The following is a 12,382-nucleotide window of genomic DNA, read 5'->3' as shown; positions in this document are numbered from 1 at the left end:
CAATCTCAGTCCCCAGACCTGAATATAAGTGAAAATCTGTGGTGTGAGTTAAAGAGAGGTGTCCATGCTCGAAAGCCATTAAACCTGAATGAACTAGAAATGTGCTGTAAAGAGGAATGATCCAAAATATCTTCAAGTAGAATCCAGACTCTCATTGGACCCTACAGGAAGCATTTAGAGGCTGTAATTGCTGCAAAGAGAGGATCTACTATATATTGATTTCATTTTTTTTGTGGTGCCCAAATTTATGCACCTGCCTAATTTTGTTTAACCACTTCACCACTGAGGGGTTTTACCCCTTGAACACCAGAGCAATTTTCACCTTTCAGCGCTCCTTCCATTCATTCGTCTATAACTTTATTATTACTTATAGCAATGAAATGAACTATATCTTTTTTCGCCACCAATTAGGCTTTCTTTAGGTGGGACATTATGCCAAGAATTATTTTATTCTAAATGTGTTTTAATGGGAAAATAGGAAAAAATGTGGGAAAAAAATATTATTTTTCAGTTTTCGGCCAGTTTGGTTTTTAAATAATGCATGCTACTGTAATTAAAACCCATGAAATGTATTTGCCCATTTGTCCCGGTTATAAAACTGTTTAAATTATGTCCCTATCACAATGTTTGGCGCCAATATTTTATTTGGAAATAAAGGTGCATTTTTTTTCAGTTTTGCATCCATCCCTAAGTACAAGCCCGTAGTTTATAAAGTAACAGTGTTGTACCCTCTTGACATAAATATATAAAAAAGTTCAGTCCCTAAGGTAACTATTTATGTTTTTTTTATTGTATTTTATTTTTTAATTACAAAAAAAAATAATTGGGGAGTGTGGGAGGTAATGAGTTAAGTTATTGTGTAAAACTAATGTGTTTGTATATGTAAAATGCTTTAGGGTGTAGTTTTACTATTTGGCCATAAGATGGCCACAGTGTGTTTGTTTACATGCGACCTGTAAGCGTCCGGAAGGACGCTTACAGGAGGCAGTACGAGGCTGTGTAAAACACAATAATCGCGCTGTTTCTCAAAGAAGCAGCAGATCATTGCGGGGGCTTAGATCAACGAACGGGAATGGATTTTCCCGTTCATTGATTTCTGGGCGAGCGGGCGGCGGCGTGCACGAGCGGCGGGAGCGCGCGCACAAGCAGCGGGAGCACAGACAGCGGCGGTAGCGCGGAAAAAAGGGACGGAGAAATTCGTACCGCGGGGGGTAAAGTGGTTAAACAATTATTGCACACTTTCTGTAAATCCAATAAACTTCATTTCACTTCTTAAATATCACTATGTGTGTCTCCTATATGATAAATTTAACTGACATTTTTTATCATAACAACCAATGATTTATACAGGAAAATCAAGACGATTAACAAGGTTGCCCAAACTTTCGCTTCCCACTGTATGTATTCAATCTCCACCATACTGACGTTACTAAACCAGAATGGGCTCCCAGTGTCCCTGTTTTTTTCTACAGAAATCATGATTAACTTTTAAAAATGCAAGAAGTCACTAGTAGAGATGGCCGAACGGTTCGCCGGCGTACGGTTCCAGGCGAACTTCCGGTGGTTCGCGCTCGCCATGTAACGCAAACTTTTCCGTAACTTCGGTTCGCCCCCATAGTGCACCATTAGGGTCAACTTTGACTCTCTACATCACAGTCAGCAGGCACACTGTAGCCAATTAGGCTACACTCTCTCCTGGAGCCACTCCCCCCCCCCCTATAAAATGCAGGCAGCGCTGGCCATTACACTCACTCATGTGCCTGCATTAATTAGTGAAGGGACAGCTGCTGGCAGACTTTCATAGGGAAAGATTAGTTAGGTTCTTGTAGGCTTGTTAGCTTGCTCCTGGCTGATTGTTATTGCTAAAATAGCACCCCTCAACAGCTCTTTTGAGAGCTAATGTTCTCCTGATGTGTTTTTTTTGTGTTGCCCACTGACACTGCATTATACAGCCCTATCTGTAGCAGCTGGACCTTGGTAATTGCTATTACTGTGCCAGCCAGGCCCTGCCTAACTATCTATACTGGGACGCCTACCTATGCCTACCTAACTACTTGGACACATACTTTCCTATACGGGACACCTACCTATGCCTACCTACCTATACTAGGGCCAGAGGCGTAGCTAGGGCTTTCAGCGCCCGGGGACAAAGACTATTAATGCGCCCCCTAAGGTGAAGGGTGCGCCGCGCCAAATAAAGGGGCATGGCCACATATTAAATGTGGGCGTGGTTATGGGTGGAGCCAAATGTACAGGAAGTTAGCAGGCTCACGCTCACCCACTCTCCCTCAGTATGTACCTTCCAGCATGTTCCAAGACAAATTGAGCAATCATGAGCCCCCCCCCCCCAATCAAGACAAATTGAGCAATCATGAGGCCCCCAACAAGACAAATTCAGCGATCTTGTGACCCCCCAACAAATCATGAGGCCCCCAACAAGACAAAATCAGCGATCTTGTGACCCCCAACAAATCATGAGGCCCCCAACAAGACAAATTCAGTAACCATGAGGCCCCCAACAAGACAAATTCAGCAGTCATGAGGCACATAAATAGACAGCATTTCACATCAATAGGCAGACCCTTAATATGGTAGACACCTCTCACCTGGCAACAGTTCCCCTAAATACACTCAATCTGACAGCAGTGGTTCCCCAAAAATAGGTAGCACCAGGTCTATAGGTGTCCCCAGAATAGGTGGTCAGCAGTATAGATGTCCCCAGAATAGGTGGCCAGCGGTATAGATGTCCCCAGAATATGTGGCCAGCGGTATAGATGTCCCCAGAATAGGTGGCCAGCTGTATAGATGTCCCCAGAACTGGTAGACAGGGGTAGAGATGTCCACAGAACAGGTAGCCAGGGGTATATGTGCCCAGTATATGTAAACAGTGGTATATGTGCACAGCATGTGTAGTCAGGGGGTATATGTGCCCGGTATATGTGTAGCCAGGGGGTATATGTGCCCGGTACATGGGTAGCCAGGGGGTATATGTGCCCGGTATATGGGTAGCCAGGGGGTATATGTGCCCGGTATATGGGTAGCCAGGGGGTATATGTGTCCGGTATATGGGTAGCCAGGGGGTATATGTGCCCGGTATATGGGTAGCCAGGGGGTATATGTGCCCGGTATATGGGTAGCCAGGGGGTATATGTGCCCGGTATATGGGTAGCCAGGGGGTATATGTGCCCGGTATATGGGTAGCCAGGCGGTATATGTGCCCGGTATATGGGTAGCCAGGCGGTATATGTGCCCGGTATATAGGTAGCCAGGGGGTATATGTGCCCGGTATATAGGTAGCCAGGGGGTATATGTGCCCAGTATATAGGTAGCCAGGGGGTATATGTGCCCAGTATATGTAGCCAGGGGGTATATGTGCCCAGTATATGTGTAGCCAGGGGGTATATGTGCCCGGTATATGGGTAGCCAGGGGGTATATGTGCCCGGTATATGGGTAGCCAGGGGGTATATGTGCCCGGTATATGGGTAGCCAGGCGGTATATGTGCCCAGTATATAGGTAGCCAGGGGGTATATGTGCCCGGTATATAGGTAGCCAGGGGGTATATGTGCCCGGTATATAGGTAGCCAGGGGGTATATGTGCCCGGTATATAGGTAGCCAGGGGGTATATGTGCCCGGTATATGGGTAGCCAGGGGGTATATGTGCCCGGTATATAGGTAGCCAGGGGGTATATGTGCCCGGTATATAGGTAGCCAGGGGGTATATGTGCCCGGTATATAGGTAGCCAGGGGGTATATGTGCCCGGTATATAGGTAGCCAGGGGGTATATGTGCCCGGTATATAGGTAGCCAGGGGGTATATGTGCCCGGTATATGGGTAGCCAGGGGGTATATGTGCCTGGTATATGGGTAGCCAGGCGGTATATGTGCCCAGTATATAGGTAGCCAGGGGGTATATGTGCCCGGTATATAGGTAGCCAGGGGGTATATGTGCCCGGTATATAGGTAGCCAGGGGGTATATGTGCCCGGTATATAGGTAGCCAGGGGGTATATGTGCCCGGTATATGGGTAGCCAGGGGGTATATGTGCCCGGTATATAGGTAGCCAGGGGGTATATGTGCCCGGTATATAGGTAGCCAGGGGGTATATGTGCCCGGTATATAGGTAGGCAGGGGGTATATGTGCCCAGTATATAGGTAGCCAGGGGGTATATGTGCCCGGTATATAGGTAGCCAGGGGGTATATGTGCCCAGAATAGGTAGTCAGGTGTGCCGGAGGGGAGCAGCGCAGTGGAGGGAGAGCTGTGAGCACCTTAGGGGGCTCTCCCTCGCTCGCTCTCCCCTCCAGAAGTAATGTCCGGGTGGCTGGCTGGCTCACCTGGGGGCTCCACGCTGTCTGCGGCCTGCCTTGCCCTGTTTATCCTCCAGAGGGATGGTGCTGGCTGGGCTGGGGCTCAGGGCAGGGGCCGGGCTGCGGGGCTGGGCTGGCTCGCTAGCTGGCGGCGCCTCTTCTTCTGACTTGCCGCTCTGCGCAGCGTTCCACTTCTATATGGACGCTGCGCGGCGGTGCGACGGGCGACCATGACGTGTGACGTCAGTGACGTCACCCGCTGATGGATGGGGAGATCCGGATTCCGGCCCGGGCCGGCTGGCGGTGAGCGCTGCCTAGCAGCGCGTATTGATTAAATAATTGTATATTAAAAAAAAAAAACACTGCAGCTGAGCTGGGGGCGCCCTTGGAGACCTAGCGCCCAGGGGCACCCGTCCTACCCCGACCCCCCCCTAGCTCCGCGCCTGACTAGGGCACCTACCTATGCCTACCTACCTATACTGGGTCTCCTACCTATGCCTAGCTAACTACTGGGGCACCTACCTATGCCTATCTACCTATACTGGGACACCTACCTATGCCTACCTATACTGGGAATCCTACCTATGCCTATCTAACTACTGGGGCACCTACCTATGCCTAGCTAACTACTGGGGCGCCTACCTATTCCTATCTACCTATACTGGGACACCTACCTATGCCTACCTACCTATACTGGGACTCCTACCTATGCCTAGCTAACTACTGGGGCACCTACCTATGCCTATCTACCTATACTGGGTCACCTACCTATGCCTACCTACCTATACTGGGACTCCTACCTATGCCTAGCTAACTATTGGGACTCCTACCTATGCCTAGCTAACTACTGGGGTACCTACCTATGCCTATCTACCTATACTGGGACACCTACCTATGCCTACCTACCTATACTGGGACTCCTACCTATGCCTAGCTAACTACTGGGACTCCTACCTATGCCTAGCTAACTACTGGGGCACCTACCTATGCCTAGCTAACTACTGGGACTCCTACCTATGCCTAGCTAACTACTGGGGCACCTACCTATGCCTATCTACCTATACTGGGACACCTACCTACGCCTACCTACCTATGTATACACATGCAAGATGTTTTAAAGCACTTTAGGCCTGCAATTTAGCATTCAATGTGATTTCTGCCCTTAAAACGCTGCTTTGTGTCAAATCCAGATTTTTTTCCCCAGGACTTTTGGTGTCTATCCCACTCATCCATGCAAAAACTCAGATGTTAGATCCCTAGAAACATCTTTTCCATCACTTTGTGGCCAGCAATAGCATAAGTGTTTCTAGTTTTCAAAGTTCGTCTCCCCATTGAAGTCTATTGCGGTTCGCGAAAGTTCGCGCGAACCGACCTTTCGCGGAAGTTCGCGGACCGAAAATCGGTGGTTCGGGCCATCTCTAGTCACTAGTCACAAGGAAGTATTGTTGAAATTATTAGCAACACATCCTAATACAAGTTTTGGGCCATATCCTATTAACTTTTCTCCTGAATTTTCTCCAAGGAGATATTTTCAAACGTTATCAATAAAATACTTTTAAAGCTTCCACCAAGAAAGAAATTACTCAAAAGAAATTTGATATTACCTTTTTACCTACTTTTTTTTAGTACTTTGTCAATTGCAAAGTGCTGGAAAGTTTTATTTTTAGGATAAAATGAAAAATGATCTCCTTGGAGAAAATGTAGGAGTAAATGGGATAAGGTTTGTTCACAAATAACAATGTAAGTAAAAAAGTGACAACTCGCATAAAAACATGTCAGTGAAGTACCTTAACCACTTCACCACTGAGGGGTTTTACCCCCTGACCACCAGAGCAATTTTCACCTTTCAGCACTCCTTCCACTCATTCGTCTATAACTTTATTATTACTTATCGCAATGAAATGAACTATATCTTGTTTTTTCCGCCACCAATTAGGCTTTCTTTAGGTGGGACATTATGCCAAGAATTATTTTATTCTAAATGTGTTTTAATGGGAAAATAGGAAAAATGTGGGAAAAAATTAATTATTTTCCAGTTTTTCGGCCATTATAGTTTTAAAATAATGCATGCTACTGTAATTAAAACCCATGAAATGTATTTGCCCTTTTGTCCCGGTTATAAAACCATTTAAACTATGTCCCTATCACAATATTTGTCGCCAATATTTTATTTGGAAATAAAGGTGCATTTTTTTCAGTTTGGCATCCATCCCTAATTACAAGCCCATAGTTTATAAAGTAACAGTGTTATACCCTCTTGACATAAATATTTAAAAAGTTCAGTCCCTAAGGTAACTATTTATGTATTTTTTTTAATTGTAATTTTTTTTATTTTTTTTTAATTACAAAAAAAAAAAAAAAATGGGGAGTGTGGGAGGTAATGAGTTAATTTTTTGTGTAACACTAATTTTTTTCTTTGTAAAAAATGCTTAGGGTGTAGTTTTACTATTTGGCCACAAGATGGCAACAGTAACTTTTTGTTTATTGCGACCTTCCGGACGCTCGCAGGAAGTATAAGGAGGCTGTGAGTGTTTGTTATTTTTCACAATGATCGCGCTGCCCATCGGAGAGCAGCGGATCATTGTGGGGCTTAGATCAATGAACGGGAATGGATTTTCCCATTCATTGATCTCCGGGCGAGCGGGCAGTGGCGTGTTTACTAGCGGCGGGTGGCGTGTTTGCGAGCAGGAGCGTGGGCAGCGGCGGGAGCGTGGAAAGTACGGATTTCTCCGTCCCTGGGGGTTAAAGGATGGAAAAAGGGACGGAGAAATTCGTACGGGCGGGGGTAAAGTGGTTAAAGAAGGGATCAGAAACATAAAGGAGTCAGTAAGTGTCATATTAAAGTGAAAATAACCCAGAATTTCTTCTTTGCTCTAAAAGATTATTTACAGCAAATAATATACTAACACAATGTTGTTGTTTTTTTAGTAAAACAGCATTCAAAGGGTTACATTACAGGGCTGACTCTATCTTCTGCAGGGAGAACCCGCATCCGAACTGCTTATAATCTTATCTTGTGTACACATTCTTTACTTGATACATTTATGTAAACATTCTCTGGCTGTGCAGGACTTCAGCTGAAGTGAAAAACAGATCAGAAATAATTGCTGGCAGCATTCACAACAGAATGACAACAGTTATAAATAAAATGCAGCAGCAGCTTTCAAAGTAAATTAACTGAACTTTGGGAAGTTATAATATCTAAATGAATATTAATACTTGTGCACAAAAGCAAATATGATAATTGTATAAGTTATAAAAAGTAGGAAAACACATTTTTGTTGAAAATTTTGTCAGCGTTTTAAACCGCTTTAAAGGAAACCCTGAAGTAAGAGTCATGTGTCAGTGGCCATATTTGTTACTTTATGAATAATACCAGTTGCCTGGCAGTCCTGGTCTCTTTGACTGCAGTAGTGTCTGAATCACACACCTGAAACAAGCATACCGCTAATCGGGTCAGACTTCAGTCAAAAACATCTGATCTCCAAGCCTTTTAAAGGGGCGCAGGGCTAAAAGTATTACAGGCAGAGGATCAGCAGGACAGCCAGGCAAGTATTGTTACGTCTATAAGACACAACTAGGTTTAGAGGAGAAAAAAACTGGGGAAAAAAATATATGCTAAATATGCAAAAACTGATGGATCCATGGTGCAGGTGCATCATGTGGAGCTTCCCCCAATTTGTCTATCAAATCAAATCTATTATCTCCTAAGCTACACTGCTCCCCGGGGGCCCTCTTAGCTACACTAATCCCCATAAGTTATGGCAGGCGCAGGCAACAAGCTGGTTATGTACTTTAGCAAAGTAACACATTTTTACATTAGTGTGGTCTGTTCTTCCTCCCTCCCTCCTATGGCCAAATTTAACGCTCACGCCTACAAATAGAAATCTTGCGAACATCAAATTTTCCGTTCGCGAACAGCAAACTTCAGCAAATGTTTGCGAACATGTAAACTCGGTGAACCGCCATATACTTCAATGGGCACACAAATTTTAAAACCTACAAAGACTATTTCTGGCCACAAAAGTGATGGAAAAGTTGTTTCAAGGGGTCTAACACCTGGACAGGGGCATGCCAGAGGGGGATCCATGCCAAAAGTCCCGCCAAAAATGACGGCGTTGACACAATCGTGTTTTAATCGCTAAAGGGCAGAAATCACATTACATTCCTACAAATAATGCACTGGAGTGGCACTCTGTGCCTGCAACTTAATGTGACAACAAATAACAGTAGTGTGCAGTGTGCACAGCTATGGGTGTCAGTGGGCTGTGGAGTGTCACACACACACAAAAAAAAAACCACAGGACACTGATGTAATAGCCCTCAAATGAGCTTGCTTGCTTTTGCTTGCTTTTAGCAAGTAGTCAGTGAGGAACAAGAATACAGGCCTAGCTAATGCTTTCCTTACCTATCTGCAGCAAGTCTGACCCTGCTCTCACTATCACTGCAGCCAGAAAATGAATCCAATATGGCCACCACAACTGCATTTTAATAGGGGGGTGGGGGGGAGGGGTCCAGGAGGAGACGCTAGCTGATTGGCTGCCATGTGTCTGCTGATTGTGAGGAAAGGGGTCAAAGTTTAGCTCAATGATGATGTATAGGGGGCGGGTCGAACACACCAAATTTTCGCTGTTCGCCGTGAATGCGAACAGAAGTTCACAGAATACTGTCCTCTGGTGAACTGTTCGGGCAGTGCAAATACATTTGAGATGATTGAGTGATTGAGAATTGTGACAATTATCATGAAATCTATTGTAAACAGACTAATTAAATCTTGCAGTAAAGTAATTTGATCCATTTACAAGCTGCATAGATTTGCAGTAACATGCATAATTCTGCATCATCGTTGAAGGATTTGCATATTTCAAGCCAAGTAGAAAGTTATCACTGACCCAAAACTTTACACTAAACACCTTTAGACATCTGTGATGCAGAAATGGGGAGAAACAAAAACGTCTACAGGCATCAGAGGTAGGTGGAAGTAGTTTTGTACTAAAAAAGTACAGAAACATTCCGGTCTCCCTTTAGTATGACGTCACGCAGTGTGCTTTTCACCTCAAATAGGAGAAAACACTCTCATAGCGTGATACCATTTTAAAAGTTTAAAATTTATTATTAAAATTCACTCACATTATGCTACAGATGTAGCACTGCTTCCCCGCCGGTGGGCTCCGCCGAGTCTGATCCTAAGCAGTCCGCCTTAGCGTCTCTCACGCCGACCGCTGCTGATGCCGATGCGCTTCCTCATCCTCCAAGCTCCGCCCGATCATTTTCGTCACACCCTCATGACTCATCAGGGGCTACGGAGGCTTGGAAAAGACAGGAAGCTTCTAAATTACACTTTTGCCCACGCTTGCTACGCGAATTCTAACTCTGCCTTTTCCCTGTCTGTCACTGGTTCTTTTGCCGATCCGCATTCTAGCGGGGGTTAGCTCGTTTTACAGTTAAAACGTACACATCATAACTTTTTCTAAAATTATAGTATCTGCTACACTATTTACATATGACACACACTGATGACGTAAATCATCATATTTAATAAAGGTTCTCCCTCTGCTAATAACCTCCCTCCAATGGCTTCTCCCTATAGGTCATACTCAGTTACCACATGTGCTATGCTGCAATCACAATCATTATAATTCTTGTCAGTGTGTATCACATATCATTGATTACACAAGTAAATAAATTAATGCCAGGGCATATCATCCCCTCCCCCACACTCATTTCTTATTATTATTAATTTAATGGACTTTCCCAGACCTCCCCTTTGCCCTGGCATTAATGCAAAAATGCTAGCGCGGCCGTGCTATGAGTTATCACGGTTAATGAATCAAGCCCTAAGTGTGACAGGCCCTTTACACTTGCATTCCTTTTACGGTACCCTGCTGTAAAAAAGCGCAAAGCTACGCAGGTTTGCAATGCAAATGTAAAAGTGGTCTCAGTGAACTAAAGCAGTATTACAGGCATAGGCTCAGCATGATATGCATAAAAGTAGCATTTTGGGAAAAGGAAAAAGACCTCCATTCACAACAGGTTTTCTTCAGGCCCCTTTTACACTTGCATTACGAATGTGCGTTGCGTCACAGTGTTTTACCTCAGGGTAACGCAATGGCAATGCAAGCAAACGGTGCCTAGCATGCTTATTGCTCCAGAAGTGCCCAATGTGCTGCTTGGCCGATGCAGAAGCAACAGCCAGGCTTCGGCAGTAGTGGACATAATATAAATCAATGGGCGAAGCATACCTTTTAAAAGGTTGATGGCAGCATTGAAGCGCGTATGCGCAGAACAATGGTAATTCAACGGGGATCACTGGAAATCCCAGTGGCGTACTTCCTGTCCAGCTGGCGAGGGGTGGCAAGGCGGTATGTGGGGGAGGTGGCACTATGCATATGATCATGTCGGCGTACTCTGCAAAAGGGTCATATGTTGGTCATTTTTTGTGCTGCAGTGGGAATCGCATACCCCCTGCAATGCAAAAATTAGATGTAAAACTGGCCTTAAAGATACCCAGAGATGAAGAAAGGGGTCATTTTTTTACTTACCCGGGGCTTCCTCCAGCCCCATAAGCATGGATGTGTTCCCCGCCATCCTCCCGCAGTCCCTCCATTAATCTTCTCTGGTATTCGGGTCAGTGACATCAGCAGGGGGCCTTCTGCGCATGTGCGGACCTTCTGTGCAAGCGCAGAAGACCCAGACTGATGTCATTCAGTCAGACTGAGCCGAGTACCTGGGTTTGATTGTGGCTGAACAAAGGATTCCTGGAGGACTGCGGGACGACGGCGAGGGACGCATTCATGCTTATGGGGCTTGAGGAAGCCCCGGGTAAGTAAAAAGGCTCCTTTCTTCATCTCTGGGTCTCCTTATGGGGCAGCAACCCCTTCCCATCTGCTCTTTCCATTCTACACAACTTTTCCAAACAGTCATGGATATTTGTTTATCCATCCCTTTCTAGTTACAGATCTTGAATCTAATAAAAATCTTGTAAATGTTTAAATAGATTTTGAAACAAATTGATGGTAGTGGATGGATCCCATTATGTTTCCTGCAATTAATGGATATTAGGCATACATCCTGCAGTCGGAGGAAGTTCTCTTCACGCATCAGTCTATGATACCTGCCTGAAATTAGCATCTAATTAACCTTTTTTCACAGCCTGTGAACTTCCACTGGGATTTTATCACATCCTCATTGAATCCCTTCCCTTCTCATTAGCATTGTCACAGCTGGTGAATGGGCAGCATGTTCTGCATGGGCACCCACCTGACCCGTGTGATGGTGATAAGAACATCACACTTTTCTGCTTGAATGATATCACAATTATAGGCACTGATTGAAGAATATATGGCAAAAAATAAGAATTAGTGTTAGTTCTGTGTCACGCATATAACTGCTGAAGTAATTTTCAAAAGTAAAAAAACAAAAACCCAAAGCAACCCAACAAAATGTTATAACATATAATTACAACAGATGAATGCAAAGGGTGCCATGTGGTCAACCAACCTGGTCAAGACTGATTGAAAATCTGCTCTTTAATGAGCTCCTGTGTAGATTATAATCTCATTTGCTCAGTGAAATCTAGTTCTCTTTTAAACCTAAAGGAGAAATGTAACAAGTGGATGCATAGGATTTTGACTGGTATTAAATCTAGTTATAAAATTGCTTATTAGTGTTGGCGGAGGTGTCCAATGGATACGGAATGTGTTGATTATGAAGAAAAACCCCACCCAATGTAAAAAAAAAGGTGCAGCTTTTAATTATTTTACGTCCATTGAAGCATCCATTCAAAGGACAGACACCTATGTTAAAGAGGCACCATAACAACATGAAGTAGAATGTAATACATTATTCCGGATACTCAATTTTATGATAATTATCCTGATTTCAGCATCAAAAACACTTCCTGTACCTGTATATTGCCATATATTAGTATGTAACCCCGCCCTCCCAGTAATGTTTAGCAGAGGATAGGATGCCGGAAAGCCTCCAGGTGTACTATGGGAGACCAAGTGTTGTATCTTCCCACTTCGAAAGACACAACAAACAAACAATCCGCAATGTAGCACCTTACCAAAC

Source organism: Hyperolius riggenbachi, chromosome 4, assembly GCF_040937935.1.
Source record: "Hyperolius riggenbachi isolate aHypRig1 chromosome 4, aHypRig1.pri, whole genome shotgun sequence".
NCBI classification, from domain to species: Eukaryota; Metazoa; Chordata; class Amphibia; order Anura; family Hyperoliidae; genus Hyperolius; species Hyperolius riggenbachi.
The sequence above is the reverse complement of the archived record's forward strand: the minus strand, read 5'-3'. Positions refer to the sequence as shown.